Source organism: Dama dama, chromosome 33 (genome assembly GCF_033118175.1).
Source record: "Dama dama isolate Ldn47 chromosome 33, ASM3311817v1, whole genome shotgun sequence".
Taxonomy (NCBI): Eukaryota; Metazoa; Chordata; class Mammalia; order Artiodactyla; family Cervidae; genus Dama; species Dama dama.
In genome coordinates this window covers 35,156,926-35,179,979 of record NC_083713.1, presented here as the reverse complement: position 1 = coordinate 35,179,979, position 23,054 = coordinate 35,156,926, and positions in this window count along the sequence as shown.

Below are 23,054 nucleotides of genomic sequence, written 5' to 3'. Positions count from 1 at the left end.
TTATCATAGAATTGTTCATAAGAATGCCACTATTCATATTTACTTACATACATACATTTTAAATGTGGGCATTTAGTTTGGGGAACAAAATATGAATTAAATATTGAATTCACTTGTGAAGAAAGCTTCAGGAAAGTCATCATCAGTGACTGTTTAGCCCATTGTATTTTAAAAGAATCCAAAATAATATTTGTAATGATAGTAATAATAAACACTATGAAAAATGATGATTAATTATTTTGGCTTTGGATGAAGTGTTACAGACCAGCATCGACCCTCTGTCTTTCGGTGATGTGCTATGATTTGGTACCATAAATATTTGCTGAGCAGCCACTGCGAGTCCACCATCACACCTGAGAGTGATGGAACCATGAGTAAGACACCAGATCTGGCTGTGGGAAACTCACCCTCTGGTGAGAAGAAATTCACTCATAGGATAAGTGTTGACACAGATGGTAAATGCCAGTGGTTTGAAGGAAGTGCAGTAGGAGCATGGAGGTGGAAGTGAGTGGCCCCATGGACCAAGAAAGGGCAGGATATCTTTAGAGAGGTGGCAAAACTTAGAGAGAAGAGAAACTTCTGTGTCTTTCAGTATGAAGAGATTCTTTCCAGGTTTAAAATATCAGTAGAAAGGTTTTGAAATAAAAGAAGTTGTATGAATAAAAGCTTGGAGGCATAATGATATATGGCTTCCTGGTGGCTCAGATGATAAAGAATCCGCCTGCAATGCAGGAGACTCATGTTCAATCCCTGGCTTGGAAAGGTCCCTGGAAAAGGGAATGGCTACCCACTCCAGTATTCTTGCCTGGAGGATTCCATGAACAGAGAAGCCTGGTGGGCTACAGTCCATGGGACTGCAAAGAGTCAGACATGACTGAGCAACTAACACATATGCACACATAAGGGTATGTGGATCTTTATGAGTACCATAAGTGTCAATCCAGCTCACCTAGATTTTGGGGTACACAGTGAGCAGTGTAGGGAGTGACAGTGTACAGGTTACTGTGACAACTACAACTTACAAACATTTTCTAGGTTTCAGGAGCTTGACATGTATCCCAAATTCTTGGGAAAATCCTGCACTATATCATTTATACAAATAGGGAAGTTACATTAAAGATGTTACGTGACTTGGCCCCTATCACCTAGCAGATAAGGAGTGGGGCTGGAATTTTAGCGTAGGTCTACTGATGTCTAAAGCCTGAACTCCAAGTGGGGTTAAAATGAGGTTGGGAGGGCCTTGAATTGCATGATAAGGGAACTGAAGAAGTATTGAACACTTTTCAACTAGAGGAGGAGGTAATCAGATCACTAATTTAGGAAAGGAGTTTGGGTCATGATGTAGAGGGTCAAATTAGAACCAAGGAGATTTGAGGTAAACATGTGAATTATGAGGCTCTTTTACTAACCCGTGTGCGATTAGCTCAACCAGCAGAAAAACAATGGAAACAGAGGATAATCTCAGTCAACTTCCTGCAATAAAATCAACAGAACTTGTTTTCACCTTGGGTAACTGCAAATATAAAAGTCATGAAAGAAGAAAAGAGAAATTTTATTTTCCTCTTCTATATCCCTGAAGATAGAGTAAGGTTTATACTAAATTGTTTAGTTTCCACAGATTGAAACTATATTGATTTAAAAACACTTCAGTATTTTTTTTTTTCTTTCTAGGAGGTCCTAGGAATATTCAGCCAAGATATAGTTTTCCTTCATGATAGCTTCCATTTTAATGCCCTTTTAAATTTTCTTTTAATATTTAAAAATTTTCTATTGCTCCTCTGTACCTGGGCATCTAATGTGAAAAGAAGTGAGCTGTTCAGTTCACACTTAAATACCAGTGACTCAGTGAGTAAATCTTTCCAACACTACTGGGAGGGTGAAAGAAGATTGCTTCATGGAAGGCAATACTCAAGGCAAGAATTCAAAAATATCATCCAGTTATTAATCTCTTGAGTGTCAAGAATATTCCAGGTTCTTGGGGTATAAAGATAATTATGGCACATTCCACACCAAGTGATTTGCATGAGGGGGTAGACATGAATCTTTGGGAGCCAGAGTGTGGACTGTGGTCAGCAGAAAAAAGCTACCCCTCCCACATAGCTATCCATACCCATATCTCTGTGAACTGTGACTGTTATGTTACATAGCAAATGGAACTCTGTGGATGGAACTAAGGTTATGGACCTTCAAATAGGGAATTATGCTAGAATATCTGGACAGTCCTAGTAAACAATATGAACTGTAGCCCACCGGCACCTCTGTCCATGGAATTCTCCAGGCAAGAATACTGGAGTGAGTAGCCATTCCCTTCTCCAGGGGATCTTCCCGACCCAAGGATCGAACCCCAGTCTCCTGCATTGCAGGCAGATTCTTTACCATCTGAGCCAATAGGGAAGCCCAGTATATACCATAGGCCCTTAAAAGTGAAAGAAGTCATCGATAACAATGCAGCAGAGGAAGAGGCAGGAGAAATTTGAAGCTTGAGTAGAACTCAAGTCACAGAGCTGGCTTTGCATCTGGAAAAAGAAGGAGCCAAGCCATGGAATGTGTGATCTCTAGAAGCCGGGAACTGGCCTCAGCTGAGAGCTGAGGAAACCAGGATATCAATCTCACAATTGCCAAGAACTGATTTCTGCCAACTACATGAATGAGCCAGAAAACAGATTCTTCCCAACGCAATCTGACCCTCAGAACTATAAGAGGAGAAACTTTCTACGTTTTCAGTAGCTGAGTTTGTGGTAATTTTCACTGCAGGAATAGAAAACCAATACAAATGGGAATAAAAATAATGTTTACTTTAAAAAGATGTAGAGAGTATTAGATATAAGAATGCATTACTGTATCTGATGCGTAACAACAACAAAAAAGAAACACTAAAAGCAATTAGCTACTTTTGTCATTATAAGACTAATTCTAAGTTTAGCTCTTGGCCCACAGAGGATATTTCCATTTTACTAGGAGTACCCTGGGGCATGCCAGCCCTCCTCTGTGTCCATGGCCTACTGCCATCAGTTTCAGAAAGATGACTCTTAATGTACCATAACCTTAGTGTAATTTAAAGGCAAACTTCCAACTCCTCACGTTCTTTTTGGGACCTGCCTCTTCCATGACTGATATGGAATGCAGTGAAGTCTAATTCTTTACAGAAAAGATACAAGTTTTGCTCTTTATCATACTTTCTCACAGTGCAGTTCAGTTCAGTTGCTCGGTCATGTCCAACTCTTTGTGACCCCATGGACTGTGGCACACCAGGCCTCCCTGTCCATCACCAACTACCAGAGTTTACTCAGACTCATGTCCATTGAGTCAGTGATGCCATCCAGCCATTTCATTCTCTGTTGTCCCCTTTGCCTCCCACCTTCAAACTTTCCCAGCATCAGGGTCTTTTCCAATGAGTCAGTTCTTCACATCAGGTGCCAAAGGATTGGAGTTTCAGCTTCAGCATCAGTCCTTCCAATGAATATTCAGGACTGATTTCCTTTAGGATGGACTGGTTTGATCTCCTTGTAGTCCAAGAGACTCTCAAGAGTCTTCTCCAACACCACAGTTCAAAAGCATCAATTCTTTGGTGCTCAGCTTTGTTTATAGTCCAACTCTCACATTCATACATGACTAGCTTTCGTTAGATGGACCTTTGTTGGCAAAGTCCTGTCTCTCCTTTTTATTATGTTGTCTGGGTTGGTCATAACTTTTCTTCCAAGGAGTAAGTGTATTTTAATTTCATGGCTGCAGTCACCATCTGCAGTGATTTTGGAGCCCCCCCCAAATAAAGTCTGTCACTGTTTCCATTGTTTCCCCATCTATTTGCCATAATTTGATGGGGCCAGATGCCATGATCTTAGTTTTCTGAATGTTGAACTTTACGCCAACTTTTTCACTCTCCTCTTTCACTTTCTTTCTTTCTTTTTTTTTTTTTTAATTTTTTTATTAGTTGGAGGCTAATTACTTCACAACATTTCAGTGGGTTTTGTCATACATTGATATGAATCAGCCATGGATTTACACGTCTTCCCCATCCCAATCCCCGCTCCCACCTCCCTCTCCACCCGATTCCTCTCGAGACATCCCACCCTCGCCTTCTCCCACAGAGTTCAAAAGTCTGTTCTGTATTTCTGTGTCTCTTTTTCTGTTTTGCATATAGGGTTATTGTTACCATCTTTCTAAATTCCATATATATGTGTTAGTATGCTGTAATGTTCTTTATCTTTCTGGCTTACTTCACTCTGTATAAGGGGCTCCAGCTTCATCCATCTCATTAGGACTGGTTCAAATGAATTCTTTTTAATGGCTGAGTAATATTCCATGGTGTATATGTACCACAGCTTCCTTATCCATTCATCTGCTGATGGGCATCTAGGTTGCTTCCATGTCTCTTTCACTTTCATCAAGAGGCTCTTTAGTTCTTCTTCGCTTTCTGCCATAAGAGTGTTGTCATCTGCATATCAGAGGTTATTGATATTTCTCTCAGCACTCTTGATTCCAGCTTGTGCTCCATCCAGCCCAGTGTTTCTCATGATGTACTCTGCATATAAGTTACATAAGTAGGGTAACAATGTACAGCCTTAATGTACTCCTTTCCCGATTTGGAACCAGTCTGTTGTTCCATGTCCAGTTCTAATGTTGCTTCTTGACCTGCATACAGGTTTCTCAGGAGGCAGGTAAGGTGATCTGGTTTTCCCATCCATCTCTTTAAGAAATTTCCACAGTTTATTTCAATCCACACAGTCAAAACTTTGGCGTAGTCAATAAAGCAGAAATAGATGTTTTTCTGGAACTCTTTTGCTTTTTTGATGATCCAATGGATGTTGGCAATTTGATCTCTGGTTCTTCTGCCTTTTCTAAAACCAGCTTGAACATCTGGAAGTTCACGGTTCATGTGCTGTTGAAGCCTGGCTTGGAGAATTTTAAGCATTACTTTACTATCTTGTGAGATGAGTGGAATTGTGAGGTAGTTTGAGCATTCTTTGGCATTGCCTTTCTTAGGGATTGGAATGAAAACTGACCTTTTCCAGTCCTGTGGCCACTGCTGAGTTTTCCAAATTTGCTGGCATATTGAGTGCAGCACTTTCACAGCATCATCCTTTAGGATCTGAAATAGTTCAGCTGGAATTCCATCACCTCCACTAGCTTTGTTCACAGTGATGTTCCCTAAGGCCCACTTGACTTCACATCCCAGGGTGTCTGTCTCTAGGTCAATGATCATACCATAGTGATTATCTGGATCATGAAGGTCTTTTTCTGTATGTTTCTTCTGTGTATTCTTGCCAACTCTTAATATCTTCTGCTTCTGTTAGGTCCAAACTATTTCTGTCCTTTATTGAGCTCATCTTTGCATGAAATTTTCCCTTGGTATCTCTAATTTTCTTGAAGAGATCTCTAGTCTTTCTCATTCTATTGTTTTCTTCTATTTCTTCGCATTGATCACTGAGGAAGGCTTTCTTATCTCTCCTTGCTATTCTTTGGAACTCTGCATTCAAATGGGTATATCTTTCCTTTTCTTCTTTGCCTTTTGCTTCTCTTCTTTTCACAGCTTTTTGTAAAGCCTACTCAGACAACCATTTTGCCTTTTGCATTTCTCTTTCTTGGGGATGGTCTTGATCCCTCCCTCCTGTACAATGTTATGAACCTCCATCCATAGTTCTTCAGGCACTCTATCAGATCTAATCCTTTTAATCTATTTATCACTTCCACTCTATGATCATAAGGGATTTGATTTAGATCATACATGAATGGTCCAGTGTTTTTCCTTACTTTCTTCAATTTAAGTCTGAATTTGGCAATAAGGAGTTCATGATCTGAGCCACAGTCAGCTTCTGGTCTTGTTTTTGCTGACTGTATAGAGCTTCTCCATCTTTGGCTGCAAAGAATATAATCAATCTGATTTCAGCAATGACCATCTGGTGATGTCCATGTGTAGAGTCTTGTATTGTGTTTTTGGAAGAGGGTGTTTGCTATGACCAGTGCATTCTCTTTGCAAAACTCTGTTAGCCTTTGCCCTGCTTCATTCTGTACTCCAAGACCAAATTTGCCTGTTACTCCAGATACTTCTGGACTTCCTACTTTGCATAACTTCCCCCAGTGAAATGCAATAGTTCTCAGAGACAGCTCAAAACAACTTATATTACTGAAGAGGACATTCACTTTTTGATCAAAGATCATCTGCATTCACATTAATAACTATGTCTTGCTTTCTCTCAAGGAACAATGGAATTAACATTTGCTTTAGACTTAAACAGATTCAGGTTAAACACCAAGAAGCAATGTGATTTCTTATTTATGTTGCTGCCCAGGTTCCATTGTCCCTTGCTGAGGCAATCACGCTCCTTTTTTTGTTTTGAGGGGGTCGCCTGTAGTAGATGTTATTGGTACCTAGTCCATGTCTGCTTGTATTTTACCAACTCAGTGCAGAATGGCCCAGCTCCTAAGTGCCAACGTTTACATCTCTGCCTGAGGGACTTTCTCTGGTTTCCAGAGTTTCTTCTCTCTTTGTAGCTGGTAGGGCAAGGTGCTGGGGAATTAACTTCTTCAGGAATGTGTCTTAGTCAATGACTGACAGAAGTTGGGGTATAAATTTCCCTTCTCTCTCAGATGGAGGTAATCAGGGTTTCCCAGTAGGATTAGGCCTCAGTTACCAATTGTGGCAACTTGCTCAACTAGTGACCACTTACTGGCAACCTAATCTTCCTGTCTAACTTCATGACTTCCCCACCAGTGTTTCTCTTTGCTCTTTTCTTTTTTATTTTTTTCTGTTTTCTCTTCTTTTTTTATTTTTTAAATTATGAAAGTGTGATAACATATTTCAGGAGACTTGGAAAATACAGAACAAACATACATATAGTTCCACTATATATTACAATTATTTAAGTAAATAAATTAATATTTTTAGTTGGAGTTTTAATAGCAAACTCTCAAAAAATCGATAGAATGAATATACAGAAAAGTAGAAGGATATAGTAGATCTGAAAAGCACCATGAATCAATTCAATATAATTAAGATTTATACCATTTTCACACAACAAATTCTATTCAAGGAAACAAATTCTATTTAAGTTCCCATAGGCCATAAACTAGGAGACACTAGAACATATCCAGGGACATAAAGCAAGGTGCAAAAGTTTCATGGTCCAGAGATATTGAAATCATACAGAGTCTGCTGTTTTATCACTCCATCAGTATTTGTGAGATTGCCTTCCAAATAATCTATTTGCACTTGAATCTTTGTCTCAAGATTGGCCTCTAGAAGAAAATCAATGAGGATATTTTTTCCTATTCCCAGTGGATATGCTTTGGTTGAAGATGACTGACCTTACTTGGACCATGTGACGCACACCTAAACCTGAATGCATCCAATCCTCCATCTCTGCCTTGCCCCTGCCCATAACTGGTTTAGAGATAAGAACATGACATCATCAGCATCAGTGACTATAGACATTATTAACTTGTAATTCAGTGAATAAATATTTTGAACCCATACTATATTATGTTTTAGGTATAGTCTGGGTACTACTGGAGTGAAAAAGAAAACCCAAAGTTATATGTTGGATCTGTGATCTTACCATCTATGAGAGATAATTATTAAGCAAACAGCTATTCAAATAAAATACGGAATTACAGTGATGAAAAGTACTATTTTAGAAAAAGAGAGTATTTTATTAGTTTTAAATGAAAATGCCTTTCAACTTTCAAAAAAATTCAGAAATTTTAGATATGGTAACCTATCTGACTAATATACTATTACTAAAATAATAAAAAATAGTATCTTAGTACCAACACCACTTTTTGCCATAGTTCTCATTTCTGACTGCCCCGACTAAGAAGTATAGAACATAAAATGAAATGACTATTCCCATATAGTATTCTATGAATATCCATCTGCCTTGAATATTCATTATTTATAAGCATTGGTCATATCTGTTAGGAAACATAGGAAGTGAATATTGAATGTACTTATTCCAAGTGGAATAAGTACATTTGGAAAATATTGAATATTGAATGCACTTATTCCATTTGGAAAATATTCTAGACTGAGTGTCTTATAAACAACAGAAATTTATTTTTCACATGGCCTTCTTCTGTCTGTATCTTCTTATCTGTCTTATAAATTATTGGATTTAGAACTCACCCTAATCTTATTCTGAGATTCTTACCTTAATTTCATCTGCAAAGCCCCTTATTTCAAATTAGTTTACATTCTGAGGTTCAGAATGAACTTGTCTTTTGGAGGCCCTAATTAAACTCACTATAGCAGGACTTCCCTGGTGTCTCAGATGGTAAAGAATCTGCCTGCAATGCAGGAGACCTGGGTTCAATCTTTGGGTTGAGAAGGTCTCCTGGAGAAGGCTGAGAAGGAAATGGCAACCCACTCCAGTACTCTTGCCTGGAGAATTCCATGGACAGAGGAACCTGGCAGGCTACAGTCCACGGGGTCATAAAGAGTTGGACACGACTGAGTGACTAACATATAGCAGGTATATTTTCCTGTTGTGGTCACCAGTCTGTTCCTAGCACTTGGACCAGAGCCTAGAGAGTTGTAAGTGCTCAGTAAAACTCATTTTGTTAAATGAATGCATTAAGAGCCTACAACATGCCAGACATCTGATTTCTAAAAACAGTTCTGTGTCTGTAGCTGGTGATACACAAATCATAGATACATGAGTAGGAGGAGAGTCATTTGTGATTACTGTTGATTTATCTTACCTAGGAAGCATCGTCTTCTTTCTCCTTCCTTTCTTAGTAATATATATTTTAGAAGAAATATTCTCACAAAAAAAGGCAACTTTATACCCAATACAACTATTTGTTGCTCAAGAGTATATGAACATATAAAAGAAATATGTAAATACAATTAGATATGTAAATTCTGATATCAAGGTTTAGTGATAAAATTTATCATTAAGATAACCATAAGGTGTAATACTTACTCAAATAGCATATTATATTCATGTTTCTTATTATATGTGCTAAGTCATAAAGATTTGAATTTATACAGTGAAAAAAGAGAGTTTAAAGCTTATTACTGGGAATTCCCTGACAGTCCAGTGGTTAGGACTTGGTGCTTTCTCTGCCAGAGCTGGGTTTGATCCCTAACTGGGGAGCTAAGATCCCCAAAAGCCTCGTGGCAGAACTAGAAGCAAAAAAAATGCTTATTGCCAATAACTATCCTTTTCCCCTATATATAGTGTTAGTCGCTCAGTCGTATCTGACTTTTTGCAACCCCATTGACTATAACCCACTAGGCTCCTCTGTCTTACCTGGAGAATCCCAGGTAAGAACTCTGGAGTGGATTGCCATTCCCTTCTCCAGCGGATATTCCCAACCCAGGGATCAAACCCCAGTCTCCTACATTTCAGGCAGATTCTTTACCATCTGATAAATGTTTACTAACAGGGCCAAAATTCCTGGTTTGTCTATTTTAAATTCACATTAAGAAAACCAGTGCCCAAATTGCTTACTTCCTCTGTGATCTCTAAATCCAGGATAACTATTCAGACCTTCCATGACTTCTTTTTTGTTATGCTCTTAATTTACTATTTATTTAATTAGACAACAAATTTAGAGTGTGAATATAGGGTTAGGGCAAAAATTCACTCATGTAGTTTCAGAACAAAATTTCACTAGAAAAGAAAGGTAGGAAATACTCTATAGCACTTGAAGCCAGCTGCCTGATGTTCTTTATCTCTTTTTAATTTATTTTATGCCTTAAATAACTTTTGTGTGTAAGTATTATAAAATAAAATAGATGTGTGAAAACTTTACATCTTATATTCCTTATATATTCCTATATATACCATCAGCAACCACTCCCACTCCTACTCTTACACTATAAGAAAAGCACCTTGAATATCATATAGAGAATTTTTAGATTAGAAACTTAGGTCCAGAAAAGTTAACTCTTTTGCCAATGACAACACATATTCATACACACACACTTTGACATATATGTCAAGTTACTCATTTAACAGCAGGAAAAAAATGCATCTTAGAGAATTAAAATCATGTAGTAAATATCTATTCAATTCTATAATGTAAAACATCACATAGGAAAGAGCTTCTTCACATAACAACACTCAGTATTCAAAAAGAAAACTATGACTAAGAAGGGTATGACAAAAAGACGTTAAGAAAAAAAAAAGAAACTTATTATGGACTGACTGACTGGTTACTAGGGTCACAGGCCTGATTTTTAGCAAAGTGTTCAAGTTCCAAGAATGGCATCCAGATGCTTTCTTAGGTATGGGTGTCATTATTTTTAGCAAAAGGAACCTTTCACCCTTAGTCACGTCAAAGCACAAAGAATTCCATAAATCAGTGCCAGACTTGTTTTTATTCCTAAATACCTGACCACATATATATTTATGTCATGTAAATTTTATTGCCTTGTTTTCAATAAGGATTTAGAAGATGAAAATGGACTTTTAAAGTACAAATGTATTTTTTTAAACACGTTTCTGCTTTTCTCCACATCCTTAAATTTCTTTTCCTTTAGGCAATGGAATTGGACTAGTCAATTTCCTTTTTATTGCTGGTCAGTTTCACCTCTTAGATTTCAGGGAGCTACATTTCTACATTTCTACTGAAAACATAAGAAATTCCTAAAACCAGACTCTAGGCAAGCACATGGAAAGAAACATTTTTTATTTATTACAAGCCTTGTAAAAAAAAAAAAAAAAAGACTTTTTGCCTTAATGCTGAAAGCATGCCCCTTTTGTGTTCAGAAATACAGAAATATTTGAAATTCCCCAGTAATCTTGGGTTCACAAATGGAAACATTTGGTTGTATTTGGTTCACAAGTGCACAGGGGCCTGTCTGCTTTTGGTTCTATGTAATTAGAATGTACAGATTTGACCTCAAATGTGCTATATTGTAGTTACAACGTAAAGAAGTCAGAACAAATGTGCAAAAGGTTGGTTGCAATTTAAACCATAATGTTCTAGAAGTGAAGAAAGGAAGAATGAACAAACCAAGTGAAATTGCTTGTGGCTCTACAACAGATCTACACAGCAAAAAACGTTTAGGACTTGGCAATTATTTTATCCTGACCAATATAGAAAGTCTGGCTATGTAGACCCAAACCTTCACAATAATGGTAATTGTTTACTCTGTTCCCAGATCAAATTAGCTAGATGGACATCCAAATTTGCATTTGACTATGTCCTATCTATTCACACAAACCCACTATTCAGATTAAATTGACTGGCAATGAATACATTGGTCAATAGAATTGACTGAACTGACCGGATCATTGAGATATATATTAGGAGAATTTAAAAACAAGCAAACAGACATATTGGGGAAACTTTCTAAATAACCAGATCATATTCCAATTTATTGATAACCTCAAAGTTCTTTGTTACAGGTACAAATTATAGCTTTCTGTATAAGGCTGTAAGTTTACAAGATCCAGCTTAAACTTCTATTCAGAATCAGAGGAGTACTGATAAAGGAAAGGCAGAAAAGAACATTTTTACTTTTAAAATATTTATAAACTATTAAAATAGCCTAAGAGCTTAATGTTTCATATTGCAGTTCAGTTCAGTTCAGTTCAGTCGCTCAGTCCTTTCCGACCCTTTGCGACCTGGTGAACTGTAGCACGCCTGGCCTTCCTGTCCATCACCAAACTCATGCCCATTAAGTTGGTGATGCCATCCAACCATCTCATTCTCTGTCATCCCCTTCTCCTCCTGCCCTCAATCTTTCCAAGCACCAGGGTTTTTTCAAGTGAGTCAGCTCTTCACATCAGGTGGCCAAAGTATTGGCGTTTCAATTCAACATCAGTCCTTCCAATGAACATCCAAGACTGATCTTTAGGATGGACTGGTTGGATCTCCTTGCAGTCCAAGGGACTCTCAAGAGTCTTCTCCAACACCACAGTTCAAAAGCATCCAGTTCTTTGGTGCTCAGCTTTCTTTATAGTCCAACTTTCACATCCATACATGACCACTGAAGAAACCATAGCCTTGACTAGAAGGACCTTTGTTGGCAAAGTAATGTCTCTGCTTTTTAATATGCTGTCTAGGTTGGTAAAGGCAATGGCAACCCACTTCAGTACTCTTGCCTGGAAAATCCCATGGACAGAGGATCCTGGTGGGCTGCAGTCCATGGGGTCGTGAGGAGTCAGACACGACTGAGCGACTTCACTTTCACTTTTCACCTTCATGCATCGGAGAAGGAAATGGCAACCCACTCCAGCGTTCTTGCCTGGAGAAACCCAGGGACGGGGGAGCCTGGTAGACTGCTGTCTATGGGGTCACACAGAGTCAGACACGGCCGAAGTGACTTAGCAGCAGCAACAGCAGGTTGGCCATAACTTTCCTTCCAAGGAGTAAGCGTCTTTTAATTTCATGGCCACAGTCACCATCTGCAGTGATTTTGGAGCCCAAGAAAATAAAGTCTCTCACTGTTTCTACTGTTTCCCCATCCATTTCCCATGAAGTGATGGGACCGGATGCCATGATCTTAGTTTTCTGAATGTTGAACTTTAAGCCAACTTTTTCACTCTCCTCTTTGACTTTCATCAAGAGGCTCTTTAGTTCTTCACTTTCTGCCATATGGGTGGTGTCATCTGCATATCTGAGATTATTGACATTTCTCCCGGCAATCTTGATTCCCACTTGTTTCTTCCAGCCCAGCATTTCTCATGATGTACTCTGCATATAAGTTACATAAGAAGGGTGACAATATACAGCCTTGACATACTCCTTTTCCTTTTGGGAACCAGTCTGTTGTTCCATGTCCAGTTCTAACAGTTGCTTCCTGACCTGCATACAGGTTTCTCAAGAGGCAGGTCAGGTAGCCTAGTATTCCCATCTCTTTCAGAATTTTCCACAGTTTATTGTGATCCACACAGACAAAGGTTTTGGCATAGTCAATAAAGCAGAAATAGATGTTTTTCTGAAACTCTCTTGCTTTTTCAATGATCCAGTGGATGTTAGCAATTTGATCTCTGGTTCTTCTGCCTTTTCTAAAACCAGCTTGAACATCTGGAAGTTCACGGTTCATGTGCTGTTGAAGCCTGGCTTGGAGAATTTTAAGCATTACTTTACTATCTTGTGAGATGAGTGGAATTGTGAGGTAGTTTGAGCATTCCTTGGCATTGCCTTTCTTAGGGATTGGAATGAAAACTGACCTTTTCCAGTCCTGTGGCCACTGCTGAGTTTTCCAAATTTGCTGGCATATTGAGTGCAGCACTTTCACAGCATCATCTTTTAGGATTTGAAATAGCTCAATTGGGATTCCATCACCTCCACTAGCTTTGTTTGTAGTGACGCTTCCTAAGCTCACTTGACTTCACATCCCAGGGTGTCTGTCTCTAGGTCAATGATCATACCATAGTGATTATCTGGGTCATGAAGATCTTTTTCTGTATGGTTCTTCTGTGTATTCTTGACACCTCTTCTTAATATCTTCTGCTTCTGTTAGGTCCATACCATTTCTGTCCTTTATTGAGCCCATCTTTGCATGAAATATTCCCTTGGTATGTTTAATTTTCTTGAAGAGATCTCTAGTCTTTCTCATTCTATTGTTTTCCTCTATTTCTTTGCACTAATCACTGGAGAATGCTTTCTTATCTCTCCTTGCTATTCTTTGGAACTCTGCATTCAAATGGGTATATCTGCTTTTCTCCTTTGCTTTTCACTTCTCTTCTTTTCACAGCTATTTGTAAGGCCTCCTCAGACAGCCGTTTTTCATTTTTGCATTGCTTTTTCTTGGGGCAGTAAATTCTACCAATGCTTGAGACAGTGCTCCAAGTCAAGTTTCTTAAAACAAAGTCCTCTTTTACTGAAGATTTGAGAGTTTAGCTCTGGAATTGAGGAGACAATGAAATAAAAATGTTTTCTAGTGATGTTTCAGAAAATGATACAAGAAATATATGAGAACTGATATTGACTAATAATTATGGCCTTCTCAAACCAAACACCACATGATAGAATATTTGTTTTCCTAGGATAACCATATCTGTCATTTCATAATCCAAAGTGAGTCTTGTTTATGTATCAATGTCCTATTCCTGCCCTTGTGTATCACATGTTATAGCATTTATTGTTGGGTGTACTATAGTACTTTCTGACTGCACTACCTGTCATAATTGTGAGAATATCATTCTTATGGAAGCCACAGTGTGGCTATTGATCGCTTCCTAATGCAGAGGAGTTCTACACTAGCTGGAGAGCATCTTAAAATCTTCAGTATTAGGTGTTAGTAGTCTGAGCAGTGAAAAGAAAAAGTAAACAAAGTGAATTTTTAATTTTAACTTTAAAACTTAAATATACTAGGCAAGTCATCTTTAGATAATTATGTGTAAGTGGAAATAGAAAGGATTTCAAGAGGGAAAATAGTTGAAAAGTAAATCAATGTGGAATTAAACGACGTTTCCTCCTTGGAAGAAAAGCTATGACAACCTAGATAGCATATTAAAAAGCAGAGACATTACCTTGCCAACAAAGGTCTATCTAGTCAAAGCTGTGGTTTTTCCAGTAGTCATGCATCAATGTGAGAGTTGGACTATAAAGAAAGCTGAGTGCTGAAGAATTGATGCTTTTGAACTATGGTGTTGGAGAAGACTCTTGAGAGTCCCTTGAATTGCAAGGAGATCCAACCAGTCCATCCTAAAGGAAATCAGTCTTGAATATTCATTGGAAGGACTGATGCTGAAGCTGAAACTCCAATCCTTTGGCCAACTTATGTGAAGAACTGACTCATTGGAAAATACCCTGATTCTGGGAAAGATTGAAGGCAAGAGGACAAACACAGGAATTACGTCTGATATAGTTTCAGTAGCCAGACTAAGGTTGAAGTACACATTTAGACACCATGAACTCAACAGAGATTCTATCCTCTTTCTGACGTTCTCTTCTCATTTATTGTCTGTTTTAAAGAATTTCTTCTTGTGGCTGAACTGAGCTGAGCCTATATTATCATCCACACCAAATAGAGTTATGGCACTATTCCAGGGTCCAGTGAAAATATATAAGGGATATGAAATAGGAAAATGTCTTGAATTCTTGAAGTTATTATTCTTGCTGGGCGGGTTTACCTCAAATCCTGCCTCAGATGTATCCAAACAAAAAATTTCATTAGTAAGAAGTGTGTAACTGCATCTGGGTTGGTTAGATCAGGTTGATCAATGCAAGGTATGATGGGTCCAGATGCCTGGAAAAGGGAATGGCAACCCACTCCAGTATTCTTGCCTGGAGAATTCCATGGACAGCGGAGCCTGGTGGCCTACAGTCCATGGGGTTGCAAAGTATCAGACATGGCTAAGCGACTTTCATAACATAGCAACAACATCGGTCCAGAGGTGTTTAAACAATTTAAACATTAAAGCAGAATCACTTCAGATAGGGGGAAAAGCCAGAAAAATTACTTTTAAAAATTTAACACTTGATTAGGGATAATCTATTTGTTTTATATTCTTTATTCTTTTTGCTTTGTTATTAAGATGGCTCTGACAACAAAATCTATGGGTATTGATAAAATTACAAAAACGATTAATACTCATTGTATAACCTACAATGAAAATAGGGTAAATCACAAAGAAAAAAAAAAAACTAAAAAAATTAAAATCTAAAAGGTCAGTATCGAGAAAAATACTCTAAGTTATTTTCTTGTTTAAACTTATCATAAATATAATGTATTTATATACTTTAAAAACTTACTTTTTATACTTTAAAAAGTCATATAACATATTTTCACTCAATATTCAATGAATATTCTCCAATACCTTTAAATATACCTGTAAATGTGATATTTAATTACCATATATATTTACTTCTATGAATGAAATGTAATTTATTTAGCCCATCCATTATTGATGGAATTTTTGGTTGTTACATTCTCTTTTTTTTTTTTTTTGCAATTATAAATAACACTCTTCTTTAAAAGTATTTCAGTTCATGTTGGAGAGTTAAAGTATATGTAATTTTCAATACATATCTTCCATATTCAATAAATATCTTCCAGAAACCTTGTACCAGTTTAGGTCTGTGCTAGATTAGTATATGAGTGTTTATTTCTTCCTCCTCATTGAAAGCAACAAAGAATATCATCAGAAAAAAGAATATAAGCTTTGTTCATTTGGTATAAAAATATGGCACTTGTATAGGTGTTTTTAATATGCATTTCTTTAATTAGCAGAGTAGTTTATTTTCAAAATGTATTTTTTTATCATTTTCATCTTCCTATTGCCAGTTAATATTTCAGCTGAGGATTTAGCTAAGCTACTCCTTGGTGTTGCTGTCTTGCCATCATTTGGTCTGGCCAACCAGCCGGCAGGGACCTGAAACTGACACCAATCCTCATGCAAGCAGGGCCTTAGAGTGCTGTCTGTAGAGTCACAAGCAAATATCAGTCCCTGATATAACTTTCCCAGCAGCCCTTGTGATCAACATTCTTCCCAGCCTCCTGGGGCTTTCCCCATGTGTGCCTTTTAGATAAGACCACGATGTGCCTTATCAAAAATCACTCTTTTTGTTTGCATTGCCCAATCTTAGCCCCGTAACTATAAAGCACCCTACCCATGGACCCTCATAAAGGTGGTGCTTATTCGATCAGTTGTGTCCGACTCTTTGCAGCCTCATGGACTGTAACTTGCCAGGCTTCTCCATCCATGGGGATTCTTCAGGTAAGAATACTGGAGTGGGTTGCCATGCCCTCCTCAGGGGATCTTCCCGACCCAGGGATTGAGCCCAGGTGTCCCGCACTGCAGGCGGATTCTTTACGGTCTGAGCCACCAGGGAAGACCCTAAGAAAGGCATGTACCTCAAACTATGTCTCTCTCTTGCTGCATCCTACCTTGACTTCCCTGTGTGGCCCTTCAAGGTGTTTCCTCCAAGAACTGTAATAGACTTTTGTAACTCAATTTCTCTCCTTGTCTCTTGTTCAATTGAGACTCACCATCTGGCATGCTGTGCTCCACTTAACAAATGTTAATTTAATAAATTATTAAAAATTTTTTTGCCCATTTTTCTAATGGGATTTTCTAATATGTCAGAAACATTTGTCATATGATTGAAAATATTTTCCTATTATTTTTATGTTTTTTTTAAACTTCTGTTTATGCCAATTTTTTTTTTCTTTTTTTTTGCTGTTTGCAAGTTTGTGTGTCTATGGGTTTATATGGTCAAAGCTATCATATTTTCTTTTATTGCCTCCCTTTTTAGGTGGGAAAAAATAAAAGAAAAAGATAAACATTTATATTTTACTTTCAATCTAATGGTTTAATTTTTTTTTTTTTTTTGCTTGTTAAGGCATTATCCATCATGAATTTATTTTGATGTGTGGTGGAAGTACAGATCTAACTTTAATCCTAATTTTTTTTACCCCAAATAACCTACTCTCCAAGTATAAGTTACCAAATAATCAACTCTTTCCTTTTGGATCTTAAATGTCAGTTCTTATTGTGTATTATAAAACTAATTACATATATATATTAAAAATGATCTTCCAAGATATATTTATTCTTATTCTATTACTATACTGTCTTTATAATTATGGTGCCATATGTTTTCATGGGCTTCCCTGGTGCTTCAGTCGGTAAAGAATTCACTTGCAAAAAAAAAAGAATTTGCCTGCAGTGCAGGAGACTGCCTGCAATACAGGAGATGCGGGTTCAATCCCTGGGTTGGGAGGATCTCCTGGAGAAGGACATGGCAACATTTCCAATAATCTTGCCTGGGAAATCCCATGGACAGAGGAGTCTGGCAGGCTACCTGCTATGGGGTCACGAAAGAGTTGGATATGACTTAGCGACTAAACCACCACCACCTTGTTTTCATCTCTGAGAAGGAAAGTCCTCTCCTTTTATTATTCTTATAAAATTTCAAAGTTAGTTTTATCTGTTTGAATTTGCAGTTATACTTTAGAATTACTCTGTCAGATTAAGGCAGTATTGACTGGTATCAGATATCTAAATAAATATGTCCTAACTGAGTCCAATGCAATAACAATGTCCTTGTAAGGGAAAGAGGAAGTGGCAGAGTTACAGACAGAGGAGAAGATAATGGAAGCGGAGGACAGAGAGAAGAGAGATTTGATGATGTCTTCCAGCTGGTTTTGAAGATGGAAGAAGGAGCCACAAGTCAAGGCAAGCAGGAGGCCACTAGAAGATGCATAGAGCAAGGAAATGGATTCTCCTCTAGAGCCTCTAGAAGGGAGGCAGAGCTTGATTTCAACCCACTTTGGACTTCTGACCTTCAGAACTATGAGAGAATCCATTTACGTTGCTTTTACCCACAAAATTTGTGGTGATCTATTACAGCAACAATAGAAAAGTAATAAAGAGGGAACTGACATCATCAAAATACTAAACTTGTCTTTCAAGAACATAATATGCCATAGCTTTGATTGCTTTGATTCAGATCTGCTTCCATGCCCCTCAAGCCAAGTGTTTGTTTTTAACATGAATATCCTATATTTTGTGTAAAGTTTATCTAAATGGGAAAGCCATTGTTACTTTTGTTAGTCTTCTTTTCCCCAATTGTTCTGATTTTCTGCTTTTAAAAAAAATGCTTTTATTTGTATTAATTCTTGCTTTCTTTAGTTTTGTTTCAGGTTTATTTATGTTGTGTTTATTATTTAGTTGAATGCCCAGTTCACTAATTTTCTTTTTTTCTTCATTTGACATTGAAAATCGTTGTTAAGATTTGCTTCTGTCTGCTTTTACATTGTCTTGTGTTTTGATTTGTAGTGCTCTACTTTTAATTATTTTTAAGTGTTCTCTAATACAGATTTATTTGACTCTTACTGAGGATTTATTTACATGAGACTTTTTTTTGATAAGGTTTACTTAAAATTTATTTTGTTTCTGCTTTTTCTTATTGTATGCATACAAAGGGACACATGTGATTTTATATTTTGAAAATGATAAAGGATATTTTTTAACCTGTGATCTAACATTTAATCCATTTTGGTAACTATACTATGAACCTTTGATAGAAGGTACTATTTTTCATTTGACAGATGTCAATTAAATATGCCATGTTAAAAGTACAGTGTAGTAAGAATATAGTACAGTACAGACTGTCATATATTTGCCCCTTTTTAACTTTCAAATTTTGTGAGTCATTTTGTATATTAAAAACAGTGTATCTAGATTTCTTTTCAGCTCAATTGAATTTTTTAAAGGTAACAAGATCCAGATTAAAGCAGTAGCGGATGAAGTTGATCAGATGTATTTGAAAGAGATTGTAGGAGATAGAATTGACTTTACTTGAGGATTTTGACTGCATCAGGTGGAGATTCAAGGATGACTTCCCACCAGAGCAATGGGAATCATTATATGGAGTAGGTAAACAAAGATGTTGTAGGGATTTCTAATGGATCTGTTTGAGTTGCCTTTATAACATACAAGTTGAGCATATCTAGTAGGTACTGGATGAAAAGATTTGAAGCTCAGGCATGTGATAAAAGCTAGGCTTTTATTGACAGAAAGGCAGAGTTTTTCCTTTTAATTGAGAGTGGAATAAGCATACTTGCCTTTTGAGTTGTACAAGAGATAGATTGAAGATAAAAGGCAAGTAGGGAATCATTAGTGAAGGATAATCCTGGATCACGAGAGGGATAGTGAATCTAAAGCAGAGGTAAAGCATTTGTCTTACAAAGGAGAAAAGATTTTAGCGGGGAAAAGATTAGCAGGAAAGTAAATATGTTTTTTGACTCTGAAACCAGAAGAGGAAAGGGCGAGATTGCTTATTTCTGACTATTTGTCCAAGTCCTTTAAATTATGGTGGGATCCCTATTGAATCTTGCTGCTCACATACAGTCAAAGAAAGACTCATATACTACCTGATAAGGGAGGAATTTGAGGTATGTACTGGTAGTTTGCTCTCCTCAGCCTGGTATCTCCTGCTAACAGAGGTGGGATTTCTGTGCTTAATTTCCTGGTTTTGAGTGTGATGTGGGGAGGTCTCCATGGTGCTTCTGTTTTATAAAAGCAGAGGAAGCAATATGAACTGATAAGAAAAGAAGAGATAGCATAGTGAATTTGTTAAGGTAGTGATCATTTGAAATTAATAAAAAAGAGAGAGAGAGAAAGAGAGACAGCCAGTTTGTGGGCAATGTTGAGTCCAGCTGAGGCCAAGATGACTTGGAGAGCAAGGATTGTAATATTAGCTCCAGAAGTACTCAGAGACCTGGGAACAAACACGTATATTGGACTAGTGACTTACTCTGTTGATGGCCATCTGCACAGGAGGCATAGCAGTAGATCAAAGGGAAGAGGGCCAGGGACTTAGGGTATTAGAGTTATGTACTTTATGGATCAACTTCGTTAAGAAATTCAGTTCAGTTCAGTTGCTCGGTTGTGTCCAACTCTTTGTGACCCCATGGACTGCAGCATGCCAGGCTTCCCTGGCCAACATCAACTCCCAGAGCTTGCTTCAACTCATGTCTGTTGAGTCAGTGATGCCATCCAACCATCTCATCCTCTGTCATCCGTCCCCTTCTCCTCCTGCCTTCAATCTTGCCCAGCATCAGGGTCTTTTCCAATGAGTCGGTTCTTCACATCGATTGGCCAAAGTATTGGAGCTTCAGTTTCAGCTTCAGCATCAGTCTTTCCAATGAATATTCAGGACTGATTTCCTTTAGGATGTACTGGTTGGATCTCCTTGCAATCCAAGGGGACTCTCAAGAGTCTTCTCCAACACCACAGTTCAAAAGCATCAATTCTTCGGTGCTCAGCTTTCTTTAAGGTTCAACTCTCACATCCATCCATGACTACTGGAAAAACCATAGCATTGACTAGATGGACCTTTGTTGGCAAAGCAATGTCTCTGCTTTTTAATATGCTATCTAGGTGGTCATAACTTTTCTTCCAAGGAGTAAGCATCTTTTAATTTCATGGCTGCAGTCACCATCTGCAGTGATTTTGGAGCCCCCAAAAATAAAGTCTGACACTGTTTCCACTGTCTCCCCATCTATTTCCCATAAAGTGATGGGACTAGATGCCATGATCTTAGTTTTTTGAATGTTGAGTTTTAAGCCAACTTTTTCACTCTCCTCTTTCACATTCATCAAGAGGCTCTTTAGTTCCAGGAATAGACCTACAGAAATGGACTCAGGTTGTATATGCATACATTTGCAATATACATATATATATACATATATGTGGTATATAGAAACATAATTTTTTTTTAATATTGACCTTGTATACAGAGACTTTGCTAAATTTCTTATTAATTTTAATGATTTTTTCCTGGGTTTATTTGGATTTTCTGGGACATAAAATCATGTTGTCTAAAAATAATGGAAAATTTATCTTTGCTTTCCCAATGTTAATATGTTTTATTTACTTTTAATTCTTCATTTGATTGTTAGTACCACCAGTAGAATGTTGTATAAAAGGGATGATGGTAGTATTCTTCTTTTAATTTGAATCTCAGAATGAGAATTTTCTATATTTCATCACTGAATATGAGTTTTTGAAAGGTACTTTATCAGAATAAGTAGGTTCCCTTTTTTGATTAGTTTGCTACATGTTAAAATGGTATTGACTTTTATGAAAGATGTATTCTATATCTCTTGCGAAGATTATATGATTTTTCATCTTTATTCTGCTACTGTAGTGAATTACAGATTGAATTTAAATATTAGACCGTTCTTATACTCCAAGAACTGTCACACTTCATTGTGTTGCTTTATCCATTCAATAAATTGCCACATTAAGTTGCTGTTTTTTAAGAGTTTTCATCTATGTTTACTAGAGACATTTTTCTCTAGTTTTCATTCCTTGAATGTCAAATATTTTATAAAGATCTTATTCAACTCATAAAAAGTTGGAAAGTTTATTCTGGAAGAGTTTGTGTGAGACTGCTGTTTTAAAATTTTGGTCCAAGAGCCAGATTTCTTTTTTTAGGAAGATTTAAAATTATAGATGCTCTTTCTTACTGTGTTGGTTATATTTGAATGCTTTTTTCCCTAGGAGTTAATCTTTTCTGTTAGTGGTATAAACTTGTTGATAAAGCCTAATTTCTATCTTTTTAGTATTTGGAGGATTTATAATGATATGTTTTAGTTCCTACTATTAACAAAATTGTTGAATAATCCTGTGAGAGAGTGCCTAATTTTTATTAGTTTTTAAAAGTAGAGAACACACTTTTGTTATTTTTGTATTTTGAATGCTTATTATTTTTATTTCATTAGTCTGTGCCCTCATGTTAATTATCTTCTTTATTTAACTTGTTTTGGGTTTAATTTGCTGTTTTTTAAAAAATTCTAAACTTTCAAAGATGGATATTTTGATTGTAAAATTTCAAGCTTTTGTTTTATATGCGTTTAAGACTGTATATTTTTCTCTAAGCACTGTTTTCATTACATTCCAAAAATTTGTATAGATACTACCATAATTATCATATAGTTCTGAACATTTTCCAGTTCTTTTTGTTTTTAAAAAATTGTTTGCTGCCTGGTTTATTTCCAAAAGATGTGCATGTTTGTTTCTTGTTGTATTTCTTCTTTGTTTTGATACCTGACTTAATTTCACTGTTGTCAAAAACATCTTATGAATGCATTTATTTTTTAAAAAAAGCATTTGAGACTTGCTTTATGAATGAATATCTAAGCAAATAGGGCCATTTGCTAAGAATGTGTGTTCTTTATTATTGTCTTCAGTGTTTTATATATGAAAATGAAGGCAATTTTTGCATTGTTTTGTTTAGATCATTTATATCTTTTCTGTTTTTTTCTACTTTATCTAGGTATTAAAAACAAAGAGTTCAAGTCCCCAGTGTAATTATGGATTTGTCTCCTTTTCTTTTTATTTATATATTTTGAACCCATAACACTGGTGCAGTAAAATACAGAATTTTTATACCTTCAGGTGGATTAACCCTTTTATTGTGTGATTTTTGCTCTTGTTTTTATAGCCATACATCGTGCTTACTTTGTTGCCACTAATATAACAGCACCAGCTTTATTTTGGAGATTGTTTGCATGAAGTTCTTATTTCCAAGTTCTCATTTTCTCTTTGAAAGAGAAGTCTCTTTCAAAATTTCTGTGTCCTGTATTATTGATGTCTTTTTTATAAGAGGCATATAAACTTTTTATTTGTTAAAGCAAG